Consider the following 12,906-nt stretch of genomic DNA (forward strand, 5'->3'; position numbering starts at 1 on the left):
GATGGGCTGTGTAGCGGGTATGTCCAGCGCTGACAGTGAGCATGCGCAGGGGGCCCGCTTACTGAGGGCAGAGGAGACACTGCATGGGATGGGCTTTGTAGCGGGCATGTCCAGCGCTGACAGTGAGCATGCGCAGGGGGCCCGCTTACTGAAGGCAGAGGAGACACTGCATGGGATGGGGTGTGTGTAGCGGGTATGTCCAGCGCTGACAGTGAGCATGTGCAAGGGGGCCCGCTTACTGAGGGCAGAGGTAGGGGGTTTGCCGTGGGGCGGCTGAGGTGGTGAGGTAGCGCAGCCTGGCTGTGGTGGGAAGTGAGTGCTCATCCCACCAGGGCTGGAGGGACGAAAGGAAGAGGCACTGGGGGCCCTGCTCAGGGGAGAGAAGGCACAGCTGCTGCCCATGGTGGAGAAAGGAGCCAGCCTCCAGCTTCTGAGTCCTGCCCACCAGCCTCCATCAGTGTGTCTCCCTGCCTGAGGCCAGGGATGCCCGAGTGCTGCCCACTGCCCCACCCCTGCTGGAAAGGAGGGGTCTGAGAAGCCAGGCGCAGGCCTGACTGTGGCTGTCGGGATAAAGGTAGGTGTGTGTGCACAGTGTATACACAGACATGCATGTGCATGCTCAAGAGTGAGCTTGTGTGAGCCTGTGCTGGCTGTGCACGTGGCCTGTATGTTCTGTACCTTGTCTCGCCAGATCATGGGCAGCTTGCAGAGAATAGTACTAATAATCAAGCTTAGCATTATTGGATTTTCACCACATGCCTGGTGCATTGCCTTTATCAGTGTGCGCTTGTTTAACGTCTCACACAGCCTTACGGGGTAATTACTGCCACTGCAGTCCTCAGATGGGAAGACTGGCAGCGAGAGTGTGGGTAACTTGCCCAAGGTCACACAGCATAGTAGCTGGGGTTGGCTTCCAAGCCTGAACCCCATCCAATACTTGCCAGTCCTGGCTGGGTGCCAGGCAGAACTTGGGCACCTGGACAGCCAGAGCCTTCCTCTGCTCTACCGAGGGGATCCACAGCGTTTCCCCTCGCTGCCTCCCCAGAAGGTAAGCCCTAGCATCCGTGGCTACAGCGTATCCTCTCCACACCACTGACGCCAGAAGCAGCAGGCCCGAGCCAGGCTTTGTGGATGGGGCCGTGAGCCCGGGATGGGACAGACAGAACAGGCCGGTCGTGCCCCCGCCGCTTGGCCAGCCCAGCTGCAGGTGTGGCCGTGGACATTCAGAGCCAGCACGGAACCCAGGGCACAGGGCACCCACTGCGGCAGCAGGCATGTCACCAGGAGCCACCTCCAGCGGGACACACGGAAAGCCTTGAGTGTGTAGACCCCTGTGGTCCCACTGTGTGCTGCTTCCAGAAGGCCTACAGTGCATGAAGCCAGTTGGCCGAATAAAGGCAGCAAGTGCTGCCACATGCATAACGGGCGTGAGCGTGAGGACGCGGGGTCCCACCCAGGACCCACTCAAACTGGACACGAGCCCTGCGGGCCACCGCAGCCAGAACCTCTGAGCCTTTCCTCAAGGGACAGCCAGAGGCCATGGCCTCGGGTTGTGGCAGTGGTTGTGGTCATGTGTGTGCCCCGGTCTCCGGTCTCCGGAGAACCTGCTGCTGGATGTTACTGACAGCCTACCCCCTATACCCGAGTCCTCCCTCCAGGAAGGGCCTGGCCTGCCAAGAGCCCCCAGCAAAACCAGGCCCTGTGGCTGGCACTGGGTGGGCATACAGGCTGTTTGCAGTCCCCAGCCTGGAGGGAATGGGGGGGGTGTGGCTGGCTCACTCCAGGATCTGGAGCCTGACACTACCACAACCCAGCTTTGCCCTCTCCCTCACTGTCCTCCTTGAGCGGAGTTGGCAATCCCAGGGCCCTGATCAGGGTCACACAGCCTCCTCCCAGCCCCGGCGCAGGAGCCAGTGTGCTGACGTTGTCATTGTGTCCTAGGCTATCGGGGCAAGGGTGGTACCATGTCCACCTTCTCTTGGTTCTGGAGGTCTGTTTTGAGGTGCGTAGGGGAGGGGGGTTGTCAGGAGCTCAGAGCCTTGGTGACACTCAGCATGGAGGCTGGAGGGCCGAGCCCGGCCCGCCAGGTGAGAGGGCGGCGTAGCAGCGGGTGTTCAGGACGACAGGAAGATGCTGGAGGACACGAATGCCAAGAGTGGACGAGCCGTCGGGACGGGGCAAGCCGAGGCATGGGTGCCAGGGGTGTCTGCGTGCGCTCTGCCTAAGGAAGGAGGCGTGAACCCCTTCTTTGGATTAAAAAATAAACTGTGAGAAAAGCCAGTCCACACTGTGCTTTTCTCCGGGAACGGGGATGGATATGTTTAGAACCAACTCTTTTTCATTGGGCCAAACTAAGCAGAACAAAGAGAAAACGCACAAAACCCCAAATGGCTCTTCAATGTGAAGGGAGCTCCTGGTTTTCTCCAGCCACAGGTCAGAGCGTGGAGGGCCCGGCCATCCTCCCTTTCACCCTTCTGGGCCCTGAAGTCTCTGCCACCTGACCCCTCACAGAGCCTCAGTCTCCTAAATCCAGGTGTTTACCCTGTCTGCTAAGCAGGTGAGGCAAGGTCTGCAGGGGCAAGGAGCACCAGCAGCTGCTCGCAGCCACTGGCATCAAAGCAGCTGGAGGGCCTCCCTCCTTCATGGGCTGTGCGCCCTCAGAGCCCGGAGACCGTGTACTGTCACTGCATTCCAGCTGCTCTCTGGAGAAGAGCAGAAGCAGCCCTGGGAAAGCCATGTCCTTGAGAAACCCCGACACCAAGGAAGACAGGTCAGACTCCAAGAAGCAGAGGAGCAGATGGGGCGCCCCAAGGAAGGGTGCATTCTCATCTCCCTCAGGGTTACTACACCTGACATAGGCAAGCCCTGGCATCTCCCCAGCTCTGGGACCAGGGAGACCAGGTTGCTCTTAAAGAAAAGCATTCCTACCTTAGACATGCTAACCTGCCTCATTAAATTTAATCGGCTGGTTATTCTTGTTAAATAAACAACTAATTATGAAAAACATATTTGCCAAAGTTTGACTATGGAACGGATGAGCCAATTACAGGGTTATTCAGCCTCTGAGCGCTCTCGGTAACGAAGCAGGGTGTGGGTCAATCCAGGAGGGGTGGGGCCTGGGACTCAGCTCCCCGGCACCTCCTTTCCCATCTCCTTTCCCAAGCTTGGTGGCTCTCCAGAGGACCAGTGTTGGGGAGAGTCGTGGTGTGAGCACACTCAGGGCCTAGGTCAGTCAGATCCCCAGTTGACTCAGAAACAACAACAAAAGGGGCTGGGAAGGTGGCTCAGTGGTAGAGTGCTCACCTTGCATGCCTGAGGCCCTGGGTTCGATGCCTGAGCACCACATAAGCAGAAAAGACCAAAAGTGGTGCTGTGGCTCAAGTGGTAGAGCGCTAGCCTTGAGCTGAAGAGCTCAGAGACAGCCTCCAGGCCCAGAGTTTAGGCCCCACAATGGACAAAACAAAAGAATTGGCTTGTTTGGTCGCCCAGTTGAGAAGCTGTGCTTCCGGCACCAATGGATCTAGGGGCTGAGACACAATCACTAGGAACTCTCAGCTCTGCTTTCCTCTGCATCACCATTACTGTTGGACTCCACGAGGTGTCCGTCATTCTCACATTTTAAAGACAGTTTCTGTCTCCCCACACATCCAGTTAGGGATTTAATGACAGATGGAAGGCAGGCGGTGGGCAGGAGGTCAGAAAACTCTCAAGGGAATCCAGCATGAACTGGGGTGTAGCTCAGTGGCAGAGAGCTTGCCCACTGTGTGCAAGCTCTGGGTTCCATCCACGGTACAGCAAGAAAGATGTGAGCCATTACACAAACCACTCAGCTCTCCTGCCCACGTCCGGTGGCTGGACGGGAAAGGACGGGAAGTCAGGTGCTGGCAAGGCTGCAGGGGAGCCGCCCGGACTGCCACACTGCCATGTGAGTTGGTGCAAGCCCCTCGGAAAGATGGTTTGCACCAATCCAGTCGCACCTGGATTGACACCCAGGAGGCTGGTCTTCATGTTAGCCAGACGCTCGGCGCACATAGAGTTCATGGCCCTGGTTTGTACACAGCAGAGCCCAGGACCCTCCACGTGGGAGGAAGTCACAGGTCCCTCGCATGGCTGTGTCTGCTTCCTATGTCTTCCTGACCGAGGACCACAGACCCGGCAGCTTGCAACTCGGTTTGGAGTCTGTACCCTGGCACAGCCCAGCTTGGTCCCCTCGGTATCGCGGGCCGCACTGCGGTGGGGCTGCATCCCCTGAAGCCTGGGTGCTCTGCCAGGCTCACCTGGCTGTTTCTGCTCAGCTCAGGCAGAAGGTGTCGTTCGGACTCCGCTCAGCTCCTGGAGGCCACCAGCTGTCCTCGGCCTCAGGACGAGGCTTTCCAGGAGAGCTCACAGCTTCCAAGCCAGCCGGGGCATCTCACGTGTGACAGGAAGCCATCATGAGAGGAGCGGCCTCCCCGCCCCCTCTGCTGCTTGGAAGCAAGTCACACACACACACTTAGGAGGCCAGGCGTGACGCACGCAGTGGCCTGTGACTGCATCACCAGGGGAGTCCGCCTTGGTAGCAAGGACTCCATTGGTAGATGATCAAAGACCCAAGACGCAAGAGCTCATCCACGGGGCAGGTGTGTGGGGGGGGTTGGGGGGAGATGGGCAGGGCTCCTGTCTGCAGGAGTTACCATGTCTGTGTGTGACTGTCATAAGATTGTAAAACTTACATAAATGAGGGAGGAAGAGGAGATGGAGGAGAAAGATTCAGGTAGCTCAATTACCCCCTAAATCTGCTCTCTCTTTTTGTTGTTGGTCATGGGGCTTGAACTCTGGGCCTGGGCACTGTCCCTCAGCTCTACAGCTCAACGCTAGTGTTCTACCACTTGAACCACAGCACCACTTCCAGTTTTCTGAGTGGTTTATTGGAGATAAGAGTCATGGACTTTCCTGCCACAGCTAGCTTTGAACCGTGATCCTCAGATCTTAGCCTCCTGAGTAACTAGGATTACAGGTGTGAGGTACCATGCCCAGCTCCAATATGCTCTTAAAAGGAAAAGATGAGGCCAGGCTTTGGTGGCTCACGCATGTAATCCTAGCTGCTCAGGAGGCTGAGATCTGAGGATCAAGGTTGTAAGTCAGCTTGGGCAGGAAAGTCCATGAGGCTCTTATCTCCAATTAACCTCCAGAAAACCAGGAGTGGTGCTGTGGCTCAGAATGATAGAGCACTAGCAAAGGAAGGTCAAGGGCAGTCCCCAGGCCCTGAGTTCAAGCCCTAGGACTGGCACAAAAAGGAAAAGAAGCCGGCATACTCAGCCAACATTGTCACTGGGGCCTGCGTTGGTGACCTAGGGGTTACCTCATTGAACACCCTTTTAGGAACGTCTTGGATTTTTATTTTTTCTTTAACGAAAAGTGTGCATCTATTATTTATAAAGATGATGAAGAGGGGTTACAGTTACGTAAGTCAGGTAATAAGTGAGCATCTCAATCATTAAAATCCCTTTTGAACTTGAGGGAAGGGTGCCGTGTCCCCATGTGGCCCCACGCGGCCCCGGTGCACTTCAGGTTAGGGAAGGTCTTGAGTTTTCCTCCTGGCGGCTGTGAAGAAGTGTCACTCATGACAACAAAAATGCCAGGACCTGCCCAAGGTCCCCCTGGCCAACAGATAGCAAGACCACATCTGAAAACCGCAGGGAGGAAGGTCAAGTTGAGAAGCGGAGGCCTGGTGACATTCTCGGAGCCCCTGGATGCAGACCTGCCTGAAGCCTGATGCTGTTGGGACCTCGGGCTGGGAGGAAGCAGAACTAGGCTCAGCCAGCCACACCTGTGCTGCCCCGTCCACTGTTGATGTCTCGTGTCCACTGATTGGCTCTTAAGTGTTTTGAATGGCATTTTAATGTTTGTCCCTTGAGCCAAAAATGCTTTTCCAGCCGGGGCGAGGCTTTGGGCAACGGGCCCCGCGGCTGTGTTCAGGTCTGTCCCTCTTGTGGCCTGCCCTGTTGCTCCTTCCTTCCCGGGGGCCTGGCACCTAGCCTAGCACACGTCTGGGAAGGGGGCTGGGACCATGTCTGGCATGCCTTCCCTCCTTCTGTGTCCCCCGGCTCCACTCGGGCAGCACAAGGTGCATCCTGATGCTCTGCTCCTGAGGCTCTGGAGTGGGGATGGGGCCCAGGCCAGTCCTAGAAGGAGAAGAACTTGCATCAGGGCCGAGGCTGAGATCAGCAGGGTGACCTCGGGGACACCCTGTGCAAAGCCTGGCTGTGTCAGAGAAAGCAGCGAGGCGCGGCGCTTGGGTAGAGGCAGCGGTGAGCGCGGGCGGCTGGGAGAGCGCCAGGCGCTGGGAGAGCCCCGCATCAGCCCTGTGTCAGCGCGGCGTGGAGCGCTCCTGCCTGCCGACCCAAGGTGGCGGCTCAGCACGTCTGTCTCTGTGGTGGCTCCTTGTCTGAGGGCTGTGCTTGCCAGGCGGGGTGGTGCAGAGGGGGACCTGGGTAGTGGAAAACCCAAGGTCTCCTTTCCTCCCTACACCCACCCTGGTGCCTGGGGCAGAGCACAGGCGGCCTCAGCCAGGGAGAGGCTCCGGAGCTCCGCGGGCGGGCCTGTGCCTGCCTACCCCGGGCAGACGTGCTTTCCAGGGTCTGCCCCACCAAGGCAGGGCAGGCGGAGGGGCAGTGCTTGGTGTCCCCCCAGCACTGCGGCACGGCGCCTCCCAACCTCCTGCCCTGCCCTCCTCCCCTGGCCTGCAGGAGATGGGAGCTGGCTGGCCCGAGGGCCAGCTGCCCTGAAAGCGCTGTGCTGTGGGATCCTGCGGGGAAGCCATAGCGACACAGACACAGTGTGCGCGAGGGCCCCAAGGGGCTTCCCGGGCAGACAGCCCGGCGTGGTGAGTGCCGCCTTCACAGGCCCCAGCAGCCGCAATCTAGGGCAACGTGGCATGTGTCCACAGGTAGCAGGTGCACCCGCAAACCTTCATAGCGCTCTTAGTGTCACAAGCTGTGCCCCTGATAACAGAGATGAGGTCCTTGGCTTTGGGGAGCTTCCCCTCTGGGTGCTGAGAAAATCGCAGCTAAACAGGTAAGATGAAGATGCAGAGAATGCACACAGTAGCGGACTCAAGTGAGGCCTGGGACGGGCACCTCACACCAAGGATGGGGCCTCTGTGGAGAGGGGTGGAGGGCGGGGGGGGTGGGGGGGGCTGGCCTGTGGGGAGCTCAGGAGAGCTCCAAGGAGAGCAGCCAAGTTGGGCTCTGTGAGTGCACAGGCATGTTTTGTTACTTTGAAATAGTTATAATTGTTCATTCACAGGAAGTAGAGAGTTGAGAGAGCTCATGGCCACCAATAGTTACAACCTATAAAACGTGAGAAACAGCACTGATACTGGTGTGTGTGGGGGGGCGGTGATTGTGCCATGATCTCCCATGTGCAGACTTTGTGTGCCACCATCGACAACATGTCCCCTCGTCACATTGGTCCTCTCATGCCCCCGCCCCCAAGCCCCCCACTACTCCCCAACTGCCGACTGCCACAGACTAGTTGAGTTATAAAGAAAAGTGGCCTAGCCAAGCACTGGTGGCTCCCAACTCCAGAAATCCTAGCTACCCAGGAGGCTGAGATCTGGAGGATTGGCAGACAAGTCTGAGAAACTCCATCTTCAAAATACCCAAGTCAGGCTGGAGCTGTGGCTCAAGTGGTAGAGCACTGGCTGAGTGAGCAAGCCCTGAAGCTCTGAGTTCGAACCCTAGCACCACCATAAAGAACAGAGAAGAGTTTTGGATCGTGTGGCGATGGTAGCTGGCTGGGGCAGCATAGAAACTCCCGGCAGGAGGCAGGGGTGTGCTGTGTGAGCAGCCCCTGCTCTCGGTCCTCCTGATGGAGCAGAGTGGATTCAGCCCTGGGCTCCACCCTGAAGACCTGCCCCACTCCCTCTCACCTCCCAGAGGCCCAGACTCCCAGTGCCAGCATGCTTCCACGAGAGGATTGTCAGCAGGCAAGCCTCCAGGGTCCACCCAGCCATAATTGAACTGCAACACCCCTGACGTCTGTCTGTCTGACACACACACACACACACACACACACACACACATCTGTATCTGTAGGCTATATTGGGGCTTGAATTTGGTAAGCACTCTTGAGCCACACCTCCAGCCTTCTTGCTCTGGTTCTTTTTGAGATAGTCCAGGTAGCCTCAAACTTTAATCCTCTTGATCTCTTCCCCACAGCTGGGATGGACAGGTCTGTGCTTCTGAGCCCAGCCTCAAACTCCATAACTTTATCTTTTAAAAAATATTATGTAAGTGACTGGGAAGGTGGCTCAGTGGTAGAGTGCTTGCCTTGCATGCATGAGGCCCTGGGTTTGATTTCTCAGCACCTCATAAGCAGAAAAAGCTGGAAGTGGTGCTATGGCTCAAGTGGTAGAGTGCTAGCCTGGAGCTGAAGAGCTGAGGGACAGCGCCCAGGTCCAGAGTTCAGGCCCCATGATCAAAAACAACAACAACAACAAAGTTATATAAGTAGAATCATATATGACTTATGTTTTCTGAAATTATTGGTATGTTGATCTGGCTCAAGTCCACCATTTTATCTTTTGCTTTGTTTCTGATTTACTGACTTTTCCTCTGTTTCTTTTTTACCCACCTCTCTGTGGTTACTTGAACATATTTTTATCATTCCATTTTTTGTTTACACACAGTGTTTCATTCTGTCTGTGTAGATATCTAGTGTTTATTGGGAGGGGTGTGTGTGTGTGTGTGAGAGTGAGTGATAAACTGCTCAACTTCACAGTCTACTCCATTCACAGTCTATCTCAAGTTTTACCAGTCAGAGTGGCATGTGGAAGTCTTTACAATGTGTTCACCGTGTCTATCTCTTCTACAAAGTCGGGTCAGTGGACAATATTAAATGTTTTGCTTCAGCTATCAAATGTAACTTAGAAAACTTCAGAGAAGATGCCCACTGTTTGCCCTGTCGGATCCTTTCCCTTGTGCTTCCTGCTCTCCCAGGTTTGTTCTTGTTTTTGTTTCTTTTGGTGCTGGCAGTGGGCCTGAACGTCTTGAGCTCTCACATGGCTCTTTCGCTCACAACCGATACCCTACCATTTGTGCCATGCCTCCTCGTCTGGCTTTTTGCTGCTTCACTGGGGATAGGAGTCTCTTGGGTGTGTCTGCCTGGGCTGGTTTCCCACCACAGTCCTCAGATCTCAGCCCCTTGCGTCGCTAGGGTTAAGGGCATGAGTCACCCCACTTTGTACAAGGCGCAGGAGGAGACCTTTGCTTCTCCTTTCCCTGGGAATGCCGGCTTTGCCCTCCTTCCTGGGGACGGTTTCAGTGGGTGACATCTTCAGAGCAGTTACGCGTGTTCTTCCACCACTGGGTGTAGTGATTCCTGCCCAGAATCCAGGCCCTGGAAGTCTACAGTGGGAGGACTGAGCATTTGGACCAATCAGGACCCCAGAGCAAGACTGCCTCCCTGAAGTAGTGTTGGGGTGTTGAGTGCTGAGACTCTGGCTCCCATTTCAGCCTTGTGTTTCGCAGGGGCCCGGCGCGTCCGTCAGCTTCCAACCAACGCCCCTGCCTGTGTTTCAGTCAGCTTCCAGCCAACCACAGCTTTCCTGCCAGCCGACTCCGGAGAGGGGCAGAGCGGCCCAGGGTGACTCGGGGCTCTTGTCCTTGGGGACAGAGCGGCCTAGGGTGGCCGGCTCCACTCTGGGGGCAGCGCATGTCTGTGGGGGTGGACAGAGCCAGGCATTCCTTGCTCACACAGGGCTTCGCGGTGCCGTGCAGGTACCCTCGGCTCAGTGTGGCCTGGCCCTCACAGCTCCTTCCTTCGGTCGGTCTTGCTGTGTGGCTGTCAGCCCCAGGAGGAGGCTGTGCGAGCCCTTCCCATGGCACTGGGGAGGGACAGACCTGTTGGGGAAGCAGCTCTGTTGCTGCCTTTGGTGCTGTGCACTGTTGGCAGTGGCCAGCAGCGGTGTGAGAGTCCGGGCCCACCCGGGCAGACCCTGAACAGAGGCAGGAAAGCTACTAGGGTTGGATCAGGTGCTGCAATCGGGGTTTCCTGGAAAATGGAATTGGAGCTGGGAGACTCCGCTAGGAGGCTCTGAATGGGGAAGCCTGGGGTGTGATGTCTTTGGAATGAGCTGGTGTGGCCGGGCACAGGGTTTGGTGGGACGGAAGCAATGAGGGATGGAGCAAGTGGAGTCTGCTGGCATCATTGGGTCCTGAGGGCAGGTGGCTGATCCGCAGTGTGGTGACAGAGGCTGGACCACCATGGGAACTGCGGAAACTGCGTCTGCTCTAGAAAGCAGACCAGACCTGGCAGGCCTGGGGAAGTCCCCCCGCCCCCGGGGCCATGTTCACCTGATGGCCTGGCCCGTCACGGGCCTTCCCCACAGGGAAGTTCACAGTCTCCCACCTCCGCTTCCTGCTCCTGCTGGACACCGGGAGGGACAGCAGGGCGGCGCAGGGCCTTCAGCACGTGAGGGTGTGGCCCTGCATCCAGGCACAGTCTGCTTCTTTGATGTTTGTGTTGGTGGTGCTGGGGTTTGAACTCAGGACTTTGCACTTGATGGTCAGACACGTTACCATTTGAGCCACACCCTAGCCATTTTTGAACGTGCCCTTGACTTTGGCCTGGATTGCAATCCTGTCTACACTTCCTGTGTAGCCAGCATGCCTGGCATGAGCCACGGAACCCAGCTTTTCATCAGCTGAGATCACCTCTCAGTTTATTTCCCCAAGCGGGCCTCCAACCTCAGTGCTCTTGCTCTCAGCCTCCCATGACAGCTGTGAGCCACCACTCCTGGCTGGGCCTGTGTCTTGCTAAATGCCCCAGGTTTCTGTGGGGAAAACTCGGCCAGCTCAGCCCACACACGGGGAGAGTGGAAGCCCTGGCACTCTGCGTTGTGCAGAGATCCCGCAGGTCTGGACGGCTGCTCACCTGAGCCAGTGAATGCCCTTGGAGCGGGGAAGCAGCTGAGTTAGTTTCTGCCACCTGCAGCCAACAGTGCCTGACGACATGGTGAGGGCAGAAGCCTCAGCCAGGAGGCCTGGGCTAGCAGAGGGCCCGGCAAAGCCCTGGGGCGTCAGGATGCTATTTGTGAGCACCTGCCTCAGGCCCCCAGCACAGAGGACCCATCTGTGCTGCCCACCCCCGTCCCCTTTCTGTCCAGTGCCCAGAGTGGCCCGGCGGGGTGCAGGAACGGCTGCACCCCGCGTCCATGCCCGCCATCAGCGGCTTCTGTGGGCTGAGCACAGCATAACCCCTCCGAGCCACAAGACAGTGAGACAAGATGAGAACAGAGCTCCACATGGAGGGCTCCACAGCAGGCACGTCCCCCAGACACCAGGGAGCTCCAGGGGCCTGTGCCATGCCACAGGCTGCAGACCCTGGCCCTAAAAGCAGGGAGCGTGGGGGAGCCCAGTGGTGCAGCTGGCCTGGGGGAGGGGGAGGGCCAGGGCTGGTGACTGCTAGGGCAGAGTGGCCATAGGTATGTGGTGTGCATATGCACACGAGGGTGTTTATGTGAATGTGGCCGTGCATGTTTGAGTGCGTGTGCTTTATGTGCATGTTATTTGTGCGTGTGAGTGTACACGCATGTGAGCGTGTGCATGTGCCCTTGCACGGCGGTATCAGAGGAAGCCCTGGAGCGTCTGGTGGGGGAGGGCCCCCCTTTCCTTCTCACATCTTTCTGGGTCACAGGTGGAGAGTGGCGAGCCAGGGACAAGGCGGCTGTGCTGGGTTCTGATGGTCCTGGTCCTGGGGAAAGGCAGGAGTTGGGGAATCAGGATGGCCTCCAGCCATTGCGCCAGGCACCAGGGTGGGCAGGTCATGTTCCTGGGGGCTAAGGAGCTGCCTGGACCCCCTGGTGAAAGTTCCCCCCAACCCCCCCTCTGCAGGAAGTGCTGAGTCATGCAAATGTAGAAATGGCCCTGAAGCTGCTCCAGTGGCCAGGGATGGGAAAGGATGGAGAACATCCTCCTTGGCAGGAAGCCCAAGCAGAATCGGTTCCCGGTCCAGGCCTCCACCCTCTGAACTGGGCAGGGCAGGCAGAAGTGAGCCCATGGGGGAGACCCAGGGGCAGAGCCCGCAAGCCGAGCAGCTGAGCTGACTCACTTCCCTTCCCTGTGGTGTGAGGAAAGCCGCAGCCCTGGACCCGGCTCCGTCCAGCCCTGCTGAGAGGTCGCATCAGGAAAGGCAATTTCAGGGTCTAGTGCGCTCACACGAGGATGCCTGGACAAACCAGAGGGGAAGTGCTGCCGGGGTCAGACTCTGGGTCCAAGAACTGGAGATGCCTCTGGCTCCGGGTCTCTCTTCTCTTTGTAGTGGGTGGTAGCCTTTTCCTGTTGACCCCTTGGAATCCTTTATGTATTCTAGATACAGATCGATTGTATGTCTTGCACGAGATCTTTCCCTAGCTTGAAGTGGTCTGAAAGCCTACTCCATTGTCTCCTACAAGTATTTCCCTTGGTCCCCTGGCCATGAGGGTTCTCCATGTCCCTCTGTGTCTGTAGGGGTCCTGGGGAGATGGGCGAGGGTTATGTAGTCACCACCTCGTTCTGAAGGCTCCTGTTGCTGCCATCTACGGAGTGGAGGGACCAAGCAGGAGCAGGGAGAGCAGGCCAGGTGGGAGGACCAGACTGGGGAAGGAACGACATTCTGGAGTTTTCTAGAAGGACCCACAAGGCTGGGTGCAGAGGGTGTGGGGAGAGGAGAGGAGCTCTCCTAGGAGTCCACAGCTTGTGAGTGGGCAACTGTGCAGAGACGGATGGAGGCCGCGGGTCAGCAGGGCCTGACGTCCCAGACGGGAGAGAAGGCGGGGTGGGCGGATGGGGGTCCAGCGTGGCGGAGGTGAGATCCGGTCAGGCACGTGTGCCGGCCCCTCCGAGCTCAGGGGCGTCAGGGGTGGGCGAGGCGGCGGGCGGGCGC

This window comes from Dipodomys ordii, unplaced genomic scaffold (assembly GCF_000151885.1).
Source record: "Dipodomys ordii isolate 6190 unplaced genomic scaffold, Dord_2.0 Scaffold153, whole genome shotgun sequence".
NCBI classification, from domain to species: Eukaryota; Metazoa; Chordata; class Mammalia; order Rodentia; family Heteromyidae; genus Dipodomys; species Dipodomys ordii.